The sequence below is a fragment of the Pinus tabuliformis genome, chromosome 1_1, assembly GCF_031772625.1.
Source record: "Pinus tabuliformis cultivar Carrire ecotype Pingquan chromosome 1_1, CPIR1, whole genome shotgun sequence".
NCBI lineage: Eukaryota > Viridiplantae > Streptophyta > Pinopsida > Pinales > Pinaceae > Pinus > Pinus tabuliformis.
Window position 1 is genome coordinate 938,676,041 of NC_142297.1, and position 14,046 is coordinate 938,690,086.

The 14,046-nt window shown below is 42.6% G+C and overlaps 1 pseudogene; it reads right to left on the minus strand.

Annotated features, from left to right (window-relative positions):
- LOC149217564 (3-ketoacyl-CoA thiolase 2, peroxisomal-like) overlaps positions 1 to 12,915 on the minus strand; it is a 39,426-nt pseudogene extending 26,511 nt beyond the window's left edge.
- Positions 12,916 to 14,046: the final 1,131 nt, after the last annotated feature.

A 14,046-nucleotide genomic window follows, 5' to 3' on the forward strand; every position in this document is an offset into this window, starting at 1 on the left:
CAACCTTTGATAAAGTAGAGGAAAATTAGGTAGATCAAGAACCCACTTCGTGGGAAGACACAGTCATTGGACATAAAATTCTACAACTAAAAGGGAATACCATTCCTCGTGGGCTAGTTCCACTGTAAAGATTATTTAATAAGGATGATGTAGCCTCCAAACCAATGGCTCCGGAGATGGATGAACAAGTAGAAGATTGCAATATCAGGCTCAAAGGATGAAACCCAGATGGTTAGATTATTAAAAGGAATCCCTTCGCAATATAAACAAATCTCTTCAAAACCAATAAGGATTGTTTTGCTTGGTCTTATGAGGACTTAAAAGCATTTGATACTAACATCATACATCATAAGATTCCTTTAAAGGGTGGAATAAAACCATGCAAGAAGAAGCTCAAGAAGATTAATCCACTCTTACTCCCATCCATTGAAAAATAAGTGAGGAAACTTCTACAAGCTAAAATCATAGTGCCTTTAAGGTATTCAGAGTGGGTGGCCAACTTAGTCCTAGTCCGAAAAAAGAATGGAGAAATAAGGTTATGTGTAGATTTTCATAATCTTAACAGGGCGACGTTGAAAGACGACTACCTGCTACCTAAGATGGATTGCATATTGCAAAAGGTGGTTGGGTCAGTTAGAATGTCCGTGATTGATGGGTTCTCTGGTTACAACGAAGTGGCAGTCCATCTTGATGATCAGAAGAAGATTTCTTTCACCACCCCGTGGGGAACATTCATGTATGCTCCCATGCCTTTCGGTCTTATTAATTCAGGGGCCACGTTTCAGAGAGCTATGGATATAACTTTTGTAGGGGAGAAAGACAAGTTCGTAGTGGTATATTTGGACGATATCACAGTCTTCTATAAGACCGATGAAGAACACATCCTCCACTTGAAGCTCACCTTTGAGAAATGCACGAGGTATGGTCTTTCTTTGAATCCCAATAAATCTCAGTTCACCCTGAGTGAGGGTGTCATGCCCCTACACTAGCGATAGTATTTCAACCACTTATAGCGAGGTGCGGCACCACCGAACACTTTCTTTTCACCAATACTTATGTTCATGGACTACGCCTTAACATTCAATACTTAGTTTATTTTTTGTTACCAAGTATTAAGATTAGCCTTTATACTAATGAACACCCATACACATTCATTATCCACAACAATTAACACATATACACAATTGCAATAGTATAAAGGGAGGGGCAACTCCCTGATATGAGTCTGCCCGATATCAATATATATATTCCACTTTTATAAAAATAAAAGTATTACCTTGGGAACCCCAAGTTTCATACTTAGACAAATTCCAGCTCGTGTCCTTGTCACCGGGCACCCACCTCGTGCACACCTTGCATGGTGGTCACCTTACAATCCACACTTAGCCAATTTTCAAAGCTCGCCCAAATCATGTGCACGAGCGCCCTCACCCGGGTCACCCACGCCCTTGGTTGGTTCGTGTCACCCAACTCATGCATGACTCGTTTGGGCAAGCGCGCCTTCGTGCAGCCCTCCACCCAACTCGCCTTCACCCAAGTTGTTAACTCGTCAGGCGGGCGCACCTTTGTGCGGACCTCCACCTAAACTTTGCACGACTGTTGGGTGGGCGCGCCTTCGTGTATCCCTCCACCCGAACTTGCCTTCACCCGAGTTGCATGACCGTCAGGCGGGCGCGCCTTCGTGTAGCCCTCCACCCGAAATTGCCCTCACCCGAGTTCTCGTTCAAGACTCCTGCTTGACCACACCTCCATTCGTACGGTACACGCGCAGCCTGCCCGAACTCATTCACCAGCTTGAGCTCGCCCGAAGTGTGGGAACATAAGAATTACGCCCTTCCACGCACTTCCAACCTACACCTCCAACCTACACCTCAACCTTGGTTCATATGAACTCGTTGTGATGGTTGTTGTCTTTTTCTCCAGCTCGTCCAACCATCCATCAATATATACGGGTGGTGGCACGGTTAGCTTGCCTGGATGACCCATGCCAAACTTGCCCAGCCGACTCGTCTATAGTGTGCATCTTGCCCATGAGGTGGGTCGGCCCGCCCAACTCATGGGACCACCCCCTCAACAAGCCCAACGCTTATAAACTCGCCCTCGGACTTGTTTCCTTCACATTTCGCCTATGTTTTTCACACGCACTTTGCATGGTGATGAGGCCTCGGACCATAGGTCCTTACAGAGGGGAAGCTACTAAGACACATAGTAGTGCAAGAAGAAGTGAAAATTTATCCTAAGAAAGTCAAAGCTATCAGTCATATTCCTCTACCCAGAAATAATAAAGAGGACCAAGCCTTTTTGGGGAGAATCAATTTCTTGAGGAGGTTGATACTCGATTATGCAGAAATAGTAAAGGGTATTACAAATATGCTAAAAAAGGAAAATGAATTCAAGTGGAGCTGTGCCCCCCAAGATTCTTTTACTAGAATTAAAGAAGCATTGTCTGAAGCACCGGTACTAGTCAACCTTGACTACTCAACGCCTTTCTATATCTTTTCGTTTGCTTCTCTGCATACTATTGTTGCAGTTCTGCTACAAAAGAATAAATATGGTTATGGACATCCAATCGCCTTCTTCAACCAAGTCTTGAGGGATGTTGAGCTGAAATATAACATCTTGGAGAAACAAGACTATGCACTAGTCAAGGCTTTGAAGGCATTTTGAATGTATGTGCTACAATCAGAAATCATAGCATTTGTCCCAATGATAGCGGTCAAGGACATCCTTGTGCAAGGAGACAGTGAAGTAAAAAGGGGTAGGTGGATGGAAAAGATACATGAATATGAGTTAGAAATAAAGCCTACTAAGCTCATAAAAGGCCAGGGGTTGGCCAAGATTTTATCAGAATTTAATTTCCTAGATTTGGGGATAAACCTGATAATAGAGGAAGGCAAAACAGAAGTTCAACAGAACAAGATTAAAACATCAGAGCAGAAGATATATGGTAAATATGAGGGATCACCTTGGTATAATAATATAATCCATTATATCTTATTCCTGAGGTGCCCACCAGGGCTGGATAAATCCAAATACAAAACTCTGAGACTTCAAGCTCAAAATCATATCATATCCAATGGTCAAATCTACTGGAAGGACCCGGTGGGAGTTTTGCTGCTATTTTTGGTAGAAGACGAAACTCATAAAGTGATTGAGGAATTTCATGGAGGAGTTTGTGGAGGTCATTACATCTGGAAGACCACAAATCACAAAATCCTCAAGGTAGGATTCTACCGGGCTACATTGTTTGGAAATGTTCATTCCCATGTGAGGTCATGTCAGAAGTCCCAATTATTTGTTGAGAGACAAAAACTTTCTCCTCTCCCCCTGATTTCAGTGCATGTGGAAGAACCCTTCAGTTAGTGGGGACTAGATTTCATAGGAGAAATAAACCCACCTTCTAGTGGCCAACATAAGTGGATATTAATAGCCACGGATTATTTGACCAATTGGGTAGAGGCTATCCCAACCAGAAATGCTACTAACTCAATGGTAATTAAGTTTATGGAGGAAACATATTATCACGTTTTGGTTGCCCTATCAAAATCATCACTAACAATGCTCAAGTCTTCAAATCCACAAAATTCATCGACTTCTGTTAGAAATTAAATATCATTATCCGACACTCCACCACCTACTATCTTCAAGGTAATGGCTTGGTAGAGCCCTCAAACAAAACTGTGGTGAAAGTGCTGAAGAAGACCATCATCGAGAATCGGACTGGGACTCCCAATTGAAGTTTTCCCTCTGGGCTAGCCAAGTAACTCCTAAACTGTCCACTGAAAAATTGCATTTTGAGCTAGTGTATGGTAAGGCTATAGTCTTCCCAATCCAATTAGCAATGTCAGTGGAAAAGTTACTACAAGAAGATGAGGAAGAGCCAAGTGCCTTAACACGAAAGATAACCCAACTAGTCAAACTTCATAAAAATAGAGAACAAGTGGGGGATAAATTGGCAAATTACCAACAGAAGATGAAATCCATAATTGACAAGAAGGCCAAGGATCGACCTCTTCAACCAGGAGATTTAGTTCTTCGATGGGACGTTCGATGGGAAGAAAAAAGAAAACACGGAAAATTCGATCCACTTTGGTTCGACCCTTTCAAAATTTCAGAAGAGAAAGGAAATAATACGTACTTGCTCGAAAATCTGGATGGTGAATCGTTGGAGCTGCCAGTAAATGGTCAGTTCCTCAAACTCTATTTCCAGAATTAGAGGTACCTATCTTGCACCCATTGTAAATACCGGTGTGTGTGTTGTAATTATTATATGAAATTTCCAGTTTCTGTTGAAAATTTCACTTTCACAAATTTTACACTTGTTTAAAAAGACTCCATGCCCAAAAGAGAAGTTCATAGTCTATAGGTTCTTGACACATTGCAACCAAATTCCCTATCCCCAAGTGGAGCCAATGTTGTCAGCTTCTGTAAAGAGAGTTCTAGTTGTACAAAGAGGGAAAAAGAACATAGATTTTTGGAGCTAGCCTCCAAGACATATGTTATCCATGATAACCCCTAGAGATAGATTTTAGGTTGATTAATCATTTGCACCTATCTGCTACTTTTTTGAAAAAGGTTGTTGTGCTTTGCAAATTGGAGAATAAAGGAGGAAGAACATGTCCAGTATAAATTGTTTTGGAGAAATTTCCATATTCTCTTAAAACCATTTCTTTCACAAACCCCATTTTTTTCCTTTGTTTTTTAAACTCTAGCCGTAGTGACCCTTTTTTAACTCTAGCCTAAATCGCTTTGTATATCCAACTCTACTCGTGTTTCCCATTCACCTTTGAAATGTTTTTAAACATTCAGAAATCATGCCGAAACCCTTTTAAAGAGTCGGGACCCACAAACCATAATTTCTATCATCCCCTTCCCTTTTTGTGATACAAATCCGAGCATCTCCCTTTTTAACTTCTGTGATTGTGATATCAGATATCGTAAAGTCCCCCCCCCTGATTTCCATATCCAAGTCCCATCGCCCCTCCTCCTTGCCGATCACGATAAATTTCCTCCCGTGTCTCTCCCCATTGTGATTGGTTGTTTTCACCGGTGAAGGTATTCTTAGGGTCACCTCCATCATCTTCGGGATCACTGTCCAACCCTTCAATGGAGAGCCTCTCAACAGTGTCCGCATAGACATCAAGCGCTAGGTTGATTAACTGCGATATGGAGTTAACGAGGATGCCTTGACGCGCGTGATGAGACGTGGAGGTGCGTGGGTTGGATAGGGAGTTAGTGGCAGGAATTCATTTCAAACCCTTGGAAAACTGTCGAGTAATAGGGCGCATGGACCTAAGCTGTTCATTGGTGACTTCGAATAAGGGAAGTCCCTCTCCTCCTGGGGCATCTTCAAGAGGGGGAAGTTGGGACTCTTCTTGATGCAGACTTGTGAAATCCAGACCATAAGGGGGAATGTATGGTATCTCAGGAGGCATGGGGGGTTGGGGTTGGTTACTAGGTTGATGAGAAGTTTCAGTGTGAGGGCATGGCTTAGAACTTTCCATGGCCCTCTTTCTAGTGCCAAATCTGTTGATGGGCTGGAATTTTATGCCAACAACAAAGGGGATATCCCCGTTGTAGGTTCCCAACTAGAGCCTGCACCGTTTGCTTTAGGGATCCCTTCTGGTATGTAGGCTCGACTATCGTTCAGGTGTGTTGAGCTTGCTTCGGAAGGAGGTGGGATGTGAGCTCAATTGAAAGCATGAACTTCAATAAACACAAGGAAATAAATGACAAATATCTTATAACGTGCATACCATGAATAACCAGAATATTAACAACATAAACCTTATGTAAAGTAACTGTTATTAGGCTTCAAATAAGACTCATGTTTTACAAGATAAAGGACTTAAAAATTGTAATATAGTTCACAATAATCAAACATCTATGAGCATAAATAAATCTACAGTCAAAATAGGTTATACCGATACCAACGAAACAGTTCATCAGCACGAGCATAGAGTTAGCGAATCAAATACCATCCAAGCGAAGCAACACAAAGTTTGTAGTATGGGACAACATATGACAAGACCACACATCAAAGGACTCTCAGGAACATACGATCCATTAAGAGAAGAAAATACTCATGGCATTACGACATAAAATATTTCAAGAATCCAATAGTGGAATATTACAATCACTCCTTGCATCAGTTAGAAGAGCATAAGTTCTCCTAAGCAATATTATATCTCCAAAAATGTCCTCAGCAAAACAAAATCCTTACAAATGTGTCATGAGGGTGTATTTATAGAGTGAGGGTGACTCATGGCCTACCCTTGACTCTTGAACTTCATCATGACTCTTCATCTACCCGATGACCCTTTGTCTCCGTCATGACCTTTCGTATTCAAAAATGTCTTATTCTACCAAAGTACATACATCACAAAAATAAGCTATTAACCTAATTCATCAATTTAACAATAACAAGTTCTGGGATGTCCACATTGAGTTTTTTTTTCAAATAGGTGCTCCATAGGTTGTATTCAGCTGCGATGGGAGTGATATTGCATCTGATCTTCATCATGTCTATGTAGGCACTCAAGTGCGCCTAGGATGAGGGTAGTCCATTTGGAATTCCCCTAGTTATTCAAGGTCACCAGTTTGGTGTAAATCCTTATTGGTTCTACCACATAACGTGTGATATTTTCTTTGGTAACTGGCATGTCCTCTACACGGGCTGCTTGTTTATATATATCCACAAAAACCTATACTTCCTTTGAGATATCCTCCTCCCTCCTCACTTGCTCGACTTCTCCGATAGAAGGGACCCCATGAAGTTGGATCATAGATTCTAGGCCGCTGAAAAGATGTCTGTAGGAAACTAATACCCTGTCCACATCTTTGGTTAATTTGTATTTCGAACGAATCTTGATGTGGATTTGAACCTTGGCATTCTGCATGGTGATCCAATCTTTCTTAGGTACCACTGCTGGTGCTCCCGAGTACTTAACGAACCATTCATGTATTTTATCTAGAGTAATCACAACCTCCCTTAGCGTTGTAACTCTTTCCTTTGTGTGAACTTGTATTTCCAAGATCGGGGCCACTATGTGATGTAGTTTAGATATCTCTTCATAGACCATTGCCATGGCTTCCCCAAGGGTTTGGGCCTCTCCTTTGATCGTTTCCTGAAATTATGTTGTGCTTGAGTGAACTAAATAGAGAGTTGCATTCTCTTCCTCTACTCTCTTTCTCTCTTTCTCTGAAGTGGTGGCTGTTTGCTTTGACGCATAAAGCCTATTCCGAAGGTTTATGATCTACTTGCTCATCTGGGACTCATTATGTTCCGTGGCGAAAACAAAAGCTTTCCTGGTCGAGGCGATAATTTTCGGGTTCGTTGTGATTTTGGGCATAATCTCCTTGGCCATGGTGACTGATAAGGGCTCAACTGGATTCCTGGCAAAATAATTTTTCCTTTCTTGAACAATTTTGAGGCTGACTTCGTCGAAGGTGAGCCTTGTGAAATCTAGGACTTCCTCTTCTTGCCCTTCCAAGAAACCCAGTTCTTGCAAGGGAAAGTACCCGCCAGTGAGGGGAGTATAAGGAGGCACATCCAATGGGGATAGCTCACTTTGCTCTGTATCTAACTCGACTATTTTACTAGGCTCTCCTTGCTCAATTCCCCTAGTTTCCTTTTCTTTTCTCTTTCTTAGTTGTTCCTCTTGCTGCTTTCTTTCTTGCTCTGCGAGCGCTTGTTACCTCTTAAGCTCGTCTTCCATATTTTTTAGCTCATGCTCCATTCTCCTTTTCTCCTCTTCTTCCTTAGCCTTGCGCTCCTCCTCCTATTTTTTATTCTCTGTCTCTTCCTGAGCCCTTCTTTCCTCCTGCAACTTTCCTTGTAGCTATTTCTCCTTTTCCTCCTCTTCTTAAACTGGCCTTAGTTACCGGAATCTTGAGACTGTTTGATCTCTTTCTCTCTTCTTCTCTTAAGCTCTTGCTTTTTTCTTTATAGGGTGGCATTTATTTATTCCAACTTTTCATTAATGTATTCCTCTTCGGGGTCGCTCAAAATATCTTCAACCTCTTTCCCCTTTTGCTTGTTGAATTCCCCAATGTCGCTCTGTGTCTCCTCTGTTTTGTCTTGATGGTGGAGGATTTTTCTTTAAGATTGACATTTTCCTGGGAATCCTCAAGGAGCTTCTCATCTCTGGCTTACTGGTCACTCAAACTAAGTTCCCTCGTGGCATTATACGGATTCTTCACCCCATCTTCATGATCTTGTCTGGTGTGCGAATATGACCAGATGAACTTTGCTTTCTTGCAGTGGGCAGTCACGACTCTCTTGGGATCGTAAGTCTGATAGTTGAGACTTATAAAATGGTTGCCCTTCAATGATTCAACCTTTACTTCCACTTGTTTGAATTTTTCCACTACACATGCTCTGATGGTGAGAGGGAAGGCAGGCCATGGTTTCTTCTTTCCTTTGTTCAGTACCTTTGAAAAGCCCTGTGTCATTTGGTAGCAAAATTCTCGCAGGAGTGTCCTGTCCATGATGAACCTAGGTAGGGTATGGGGGACCTTATGGGTATCGAACACTCTAATGAACATTCCCTCTTGGATGGGAAACCAATGTGCTACCTTGATCACTATCTCAATAGCCCTCTTAGACATGCATCGTGGTTGCTCACCAAATAGCAGCTGGTATAGCGGGGCGATAAAAGATTATGAAATTAGATCTAACATACCCCTATAGGCAGTGTCCTAGAAAACCTTGTAGTGATGGTGCACGGGGTCGGCCTTTGATGTATCCCAGTTATAGCTCCAAACCTCAAATTGGCATATTGTGCAAACATCGTCTAGGAGGTACGAAGCCATGTAGAATTTTGGAGGTTGTTCTGGCTATGGGTCCTTAGCTGCAGCTATGTTTGTTTTCAAAGACGAGGCCAGGATGTTTTCCCAATTGAAAATAGTTCCTCAAGTGGCGAAAACATGCATGAGAGGCACCCATGTGCCATAGAATACGTCGCAGTTTGTCTTACCATACAAGTGACACATCATAGCGGTAATTAGTTGAAATACCTTCCGTAACCCCTTTGTCCTATATGTCTGATCTGATCTAACCTAGAACTTGACGGGTCCTGCCACCATTGCCTCATGATATCTTTAACTAGGGTTACAAAACTTGAGAGTCACATGGTATTGAAGGTCTCCTATTTCTTTGGGAGTCTGTAGTAGGTGGCAATGTCTGTAGGGGAGATCGCAACCAAGGATGCTCTAGTGTGGTCTCTGACCATCCATGAATCCATATTTGCAATTTTCAGGATCTAGTCAATAGTATCTACGCACGGCAAGATCGGAGGGTGTGATGCTATCTGGTATAACCTCGACCTTTTGATATTTAGGTATATTGGGAAATCCTCTTGGGTTTCTGGTATGTTTAGATTTACACTCTTTGTAGATGTTATACGAAGAGAGTTTCGTGGTTTTATTAATGTTGCAAGTTGTATCCCCATAGATGGGTGGCTCCTCGTCCTTGTAGATCTCCCACGAACTGCTTCTCGAACCCCTGCGAGCAGCCTTAGTAGTTGGGGGGTCTGTCTCGTCTTCGAAGGAGGAGATGCATATGCACTCGAGGTCCATGTCACCTGGCATGTCAAAAATACAATCACATGATGAGAGCGATGACATGAAAATCGAGTAAAAATTTCCTAAATGAAATCAACTTTAAAAGCTGGCAGGAGGGTTTTCTAGCAGGTCACAAAGGGAGCTAGGTCGCATGGTCGGAAGGCAAAGAGTATGACTTAGCGTAAGTGTCACAGGTCACACAGTCATAGGTCACATAATCACTAGGTCACATAGTCGTAGGGGTCATGGGGTTCGCGCAGTCATGGGAAAAGTGGTATCGCGGCCGTGGGCCGTGCGACCTAGGTTTTGGGAGGGCCAAGGAGGAAGATTTGAGGCTTTGGGGAGGTCTGTACTTCTTCCAGGCAAGATGGTTAGGCCTACTAGCAAAAACATGGATGATCGGTGTTGAAGAATGGTATTGAAGGGGTTAAGAAAGGCTGAACATGCCAGGGAAATTCCTTCTTTGGTTTGACGTGAAAAACCTAAGAAAAAGGGGATAAAAATCCCTCTGGGGTGGAAGGTTGGGAAGGCATGGAATGACACTTGGTTAAAAAACATAATTACTAGGAAGGTGAAAGCTTGCCTACCTTGATAAAACGCGTGCGTGCCCAAGTCGCAATCCTCTTCATCTTTCGTGTGACCAAAGGAGCTGTTACAAATGAATGGGGAGACCTCCCCATTTATAGTTTTTGTTGCACATGTGAAGGTCACATGGGTCTAAAGTGTGACCTTGTGACCTATGTGACCATGTGACCTGGTGGTTGCAAGGTTAAAAGGGTCGCATAGTCACATTGAGGGTCAAGTGAGACTTATGCGACCTATGCAACCTTGCGACCTGGCGATTGCGAGGGCGCAAGGGTCGCATGGTCGCATCGAGGGGTAAGTGCAACCTATGTGACCTTTGCGACTTAGCGACTTGTGGGTTGCATGGGTCGCAACAGTCAAAAGTGTTTGACATAGTCTCATTTCGAAGCTACGACTGACTTACTTAAACAGGATCTTGTGACTTAGCTTCACTTAGTTGGAAAACTTAGGTTTTTACAGGGTTATTCTGGTTTGGAGAACTTCTTAGTAGATCCCAAAGGTGCAGGAAGTCTTGCATGATACAGGGGCTCCGTAAATTGTAAGTATTTCAGAATTTTTGGAGGGGTTGTTGCAGCAGCTACAACAATTGGCGATTCACTGGGAGAACTACAAGATTTCTGATGCCTTTTGGCCTAGGTTAAGGGGACCTAAATAAGTGTTGCTTTTATAGAGCTGCGGGTCCCGTTGATAGTAGTCGGGCCTCTCCTTCGAACCGGTCGACTGTCCCAATCTGCGAAAATCGATCTTTATCACAAAAGGTAGGGTGCTACCTCCTGCTATCGTGGGAAGGAAAAGGGAAATTGAAGTTATGATATGAGCTTAAAGTTTTTTTTCGGTATAGTGGTCATGGTACTCTAGTGTTGCTCCGCTGCCAGCGAGCCTGAACAGTACCTCGACGGAGTCACTACCTAGAAATCACAAATGTTGCTTTGCTCCTAGCGAGCCTGGTAAGTACCCCGACGGAGTCGTTGGCTTACCTCTTTGCATAGGAAGAATTTCTCGGTCCTTTAGCCCTTATTATGAGTAGTTGGATGTGCTCATTAGCACTTATTTGTTTGTGCTTATGTGCACTTATTTGATGGTGGCTTAAAGCCTGGGTGGATGAGGGATCCTGACTTATTTGACTTGCAAAGAGGTTGTTTCTGGTTTTTCAGAGACCTTATTGTTTTCCCGAAATGTATGTATGCTCAAAAGGTTTCTTCAGTCCCCCCTTCATTCCCAGAACCATAGGTGAGCTAGAACAATTCAAACTCATCGGCCATGCAAGTAGATGAGATAGAACGATGTGAGAAGGAAACGAGGATGTGTGTGCCATTGAGTTCCCCACTACTGCCAATATTGCACACTATATCTTGGCCATAACTTAAGCTTCAGTCAGCAAACGGTTCCATAGAGCATCCACACAAGCCAATTTGCAGGGCTGTTCTAACCTCTACCTTCCATCCCAAACTCTTATTTTGAAAGGAAATAAATATCAAACTATACTGAAAACAAAACGACGATTCGCTAAGAAAAAAAATGGAGCTATGGTACAAGACGGGGCTAGCAACCTTGGGGCTACTAGGTAAAAGAGAACTTAAGGTCTTGGCCATTCATAGGGAGGGGTTCAACTCGCCCTCCCAGTGTCTGCAACTTAAAGGTGTGTTGACCAATTTTCTCTTTGATTTGGAAGGGGCCAATCCACAAAGGTTGGAGCTTGGTGTGTTTTCCCCTGTCCTCACGGGCTCAATCCAATTTAAGAACCAAATACCCCAAACTAAATTCACAAGTCCCTACAGACCTCTTTTCAAACCACCTTTTAATCCTGGCTTGGTGAACGACAAATTTCTCTTTGGTATTTAGTCTCTCCTCTTCCAATGTCATAAGTGTGCTAGTATGACTTTGAATGGTAGGGCACGAGGAGCCCTATGACTCTTGAGCTATTTTGAAGGCCGAGAGGTACAGGTTAGGTGGCAATATGGCTTCTTTCCCATAAACTAGGAAGTGGGGGGAATGTGCCAATGGATGGTTTGGGGGTAACCCAGTCAGCCCACAGGGCGTTGTTGAGTGCATTGTGCCAGTTCCTTTGATGATAAAGGAGGGTTTTCTTGAGGATATGGATGAGGTTTTTTTCATAGATTCTGATAGGCCATTCCCCTGAGGGTAGTAGTTGGCTGAATGATTTAACAAAATACCGTTTTCCAAAGAAAAATCATGTAATTTTAAAGATGAAAAATACGTAGAATTATCAAAGAAAAGTGAGGTTGGGACACCAAACCTGGCTATGATGTACTGATTAATGAAATATATTACCTCATCATAGTTGAATTTCCGTAACGAAAATGCCTCTACCTACCTGGTGAAATAGTCGGTGGACGTGAGGATATACTTGTGATGTTTTGATGAGTTTGGCATGATCTCACCTATGACATCCAACCCCCATTGTTGGAAAGGCTCTTTAACTGCCATGGGTTGGAGTGGAGTGGACGATCTCACCTACTTGTCTGTGTGCTTCTGGCATATGGGACATTTCTAAGCATAGGTATGCGTGTCCTTGAACAGTGTGGGCTAGTAGAAACCTGCCCGCATGATCTTGTGGGAAGTGGTGTCACTCGCATAATGAGCTCTTGCAGGTCCATCATGTAGATCTTTCAGAACTTGCTGAGCCTCATCGTATTCCAAACATCTTAGCAGTATGCTGAGGTGGTGCTTTCTGAAAAGGTTTCCCTGAACCATTTGATATGAGTCGACCTTAAGCCTGACAACTCTCTTCTGCTTGGCAGGCATGGTCTCGAGTAGAGATCCTAGCACTAGGTATTGTGTCAAGTTAGAGTACCATGAAGAGGAGTCATGTGAGATGAGTATTTCGTTATGGTACATTTCAATCTCATGTTCCCAACCTTCTGCCACCGAAACTAGTTGATCTTCCTCTGAAACCCATTGATCTGTCACCTCGATGGTTAGTTTATAGAGTCCATGTTCTTTCACGGTGTGAGAGGGTTTGAAATCAAAATAATACTCTTGGAGGGAGGTCATCTAGTTGGCTCTCCTTTCACCTAGCTCCTATTGGATGAAGAGTGATTTGACAGCTAGGCGTGGGACCATTACTGTGATGTGGTTTTTTAGGATGTATGATCTAAAGTGTTTCACCACTTTATAGACTGCATATGCCTGCTTATCGATGTCCAGGTAATTTAGTTCTGCACCTTGTAGCCCTGTACTCATGAAGGATATAGGATGTTCATCGTGGTCACAATCCTTTTGTGTGAGGACCGTGGCCAAGGACGAGTCTGAGGTGAAAGTGTATAAGATGAAGTCCTTATTGAAATCTGGGCTAAAAAGGGAAGGAGCCTCAACAATCGTTGTTTTGATGCGATCAAAATATTCCTTTTCTTCTTGATTCCATTTGAACACTGCATATTTCTTTATCATATTCTGTAAAGGTTTGACAATTTGCACAAAATCTGAAATAAATTTGCGAAGAAAATTAATTTTACCAAGGAAAGATTGCATACCTTTTTTGGTGCTCGGCTGAGGAATCAGTGCTATATATTTCACGTAGCCAGGGTCTACAATGATTTCATCTTTGGTGATAATGTGTCTGAGTAGGTTTCCCTCAGAAATCATAAATATTCTCTTTTTGGGGTTGAGAGAGATTCCATATTTCCATCATTGTTCGAAAATCTATTTCAAATGGTGAAGGTGGTGAACCCTTTTCTTCGAGAAAATAATGACATCATCAAGGTAGACCACTACAGTCTGACCCATTAAACCTCAGAATGTGATATCTATTGCTCTCTTGAACGTTGCCCCAACATTTATCAGTCTAAAGGGAATACGACGAAATGAAAATGTTCCCCACTTTGTTCAAAAAGTTGTTTTGATTTGATTAGGTTTAGCTACCAGGACTTGATTGTA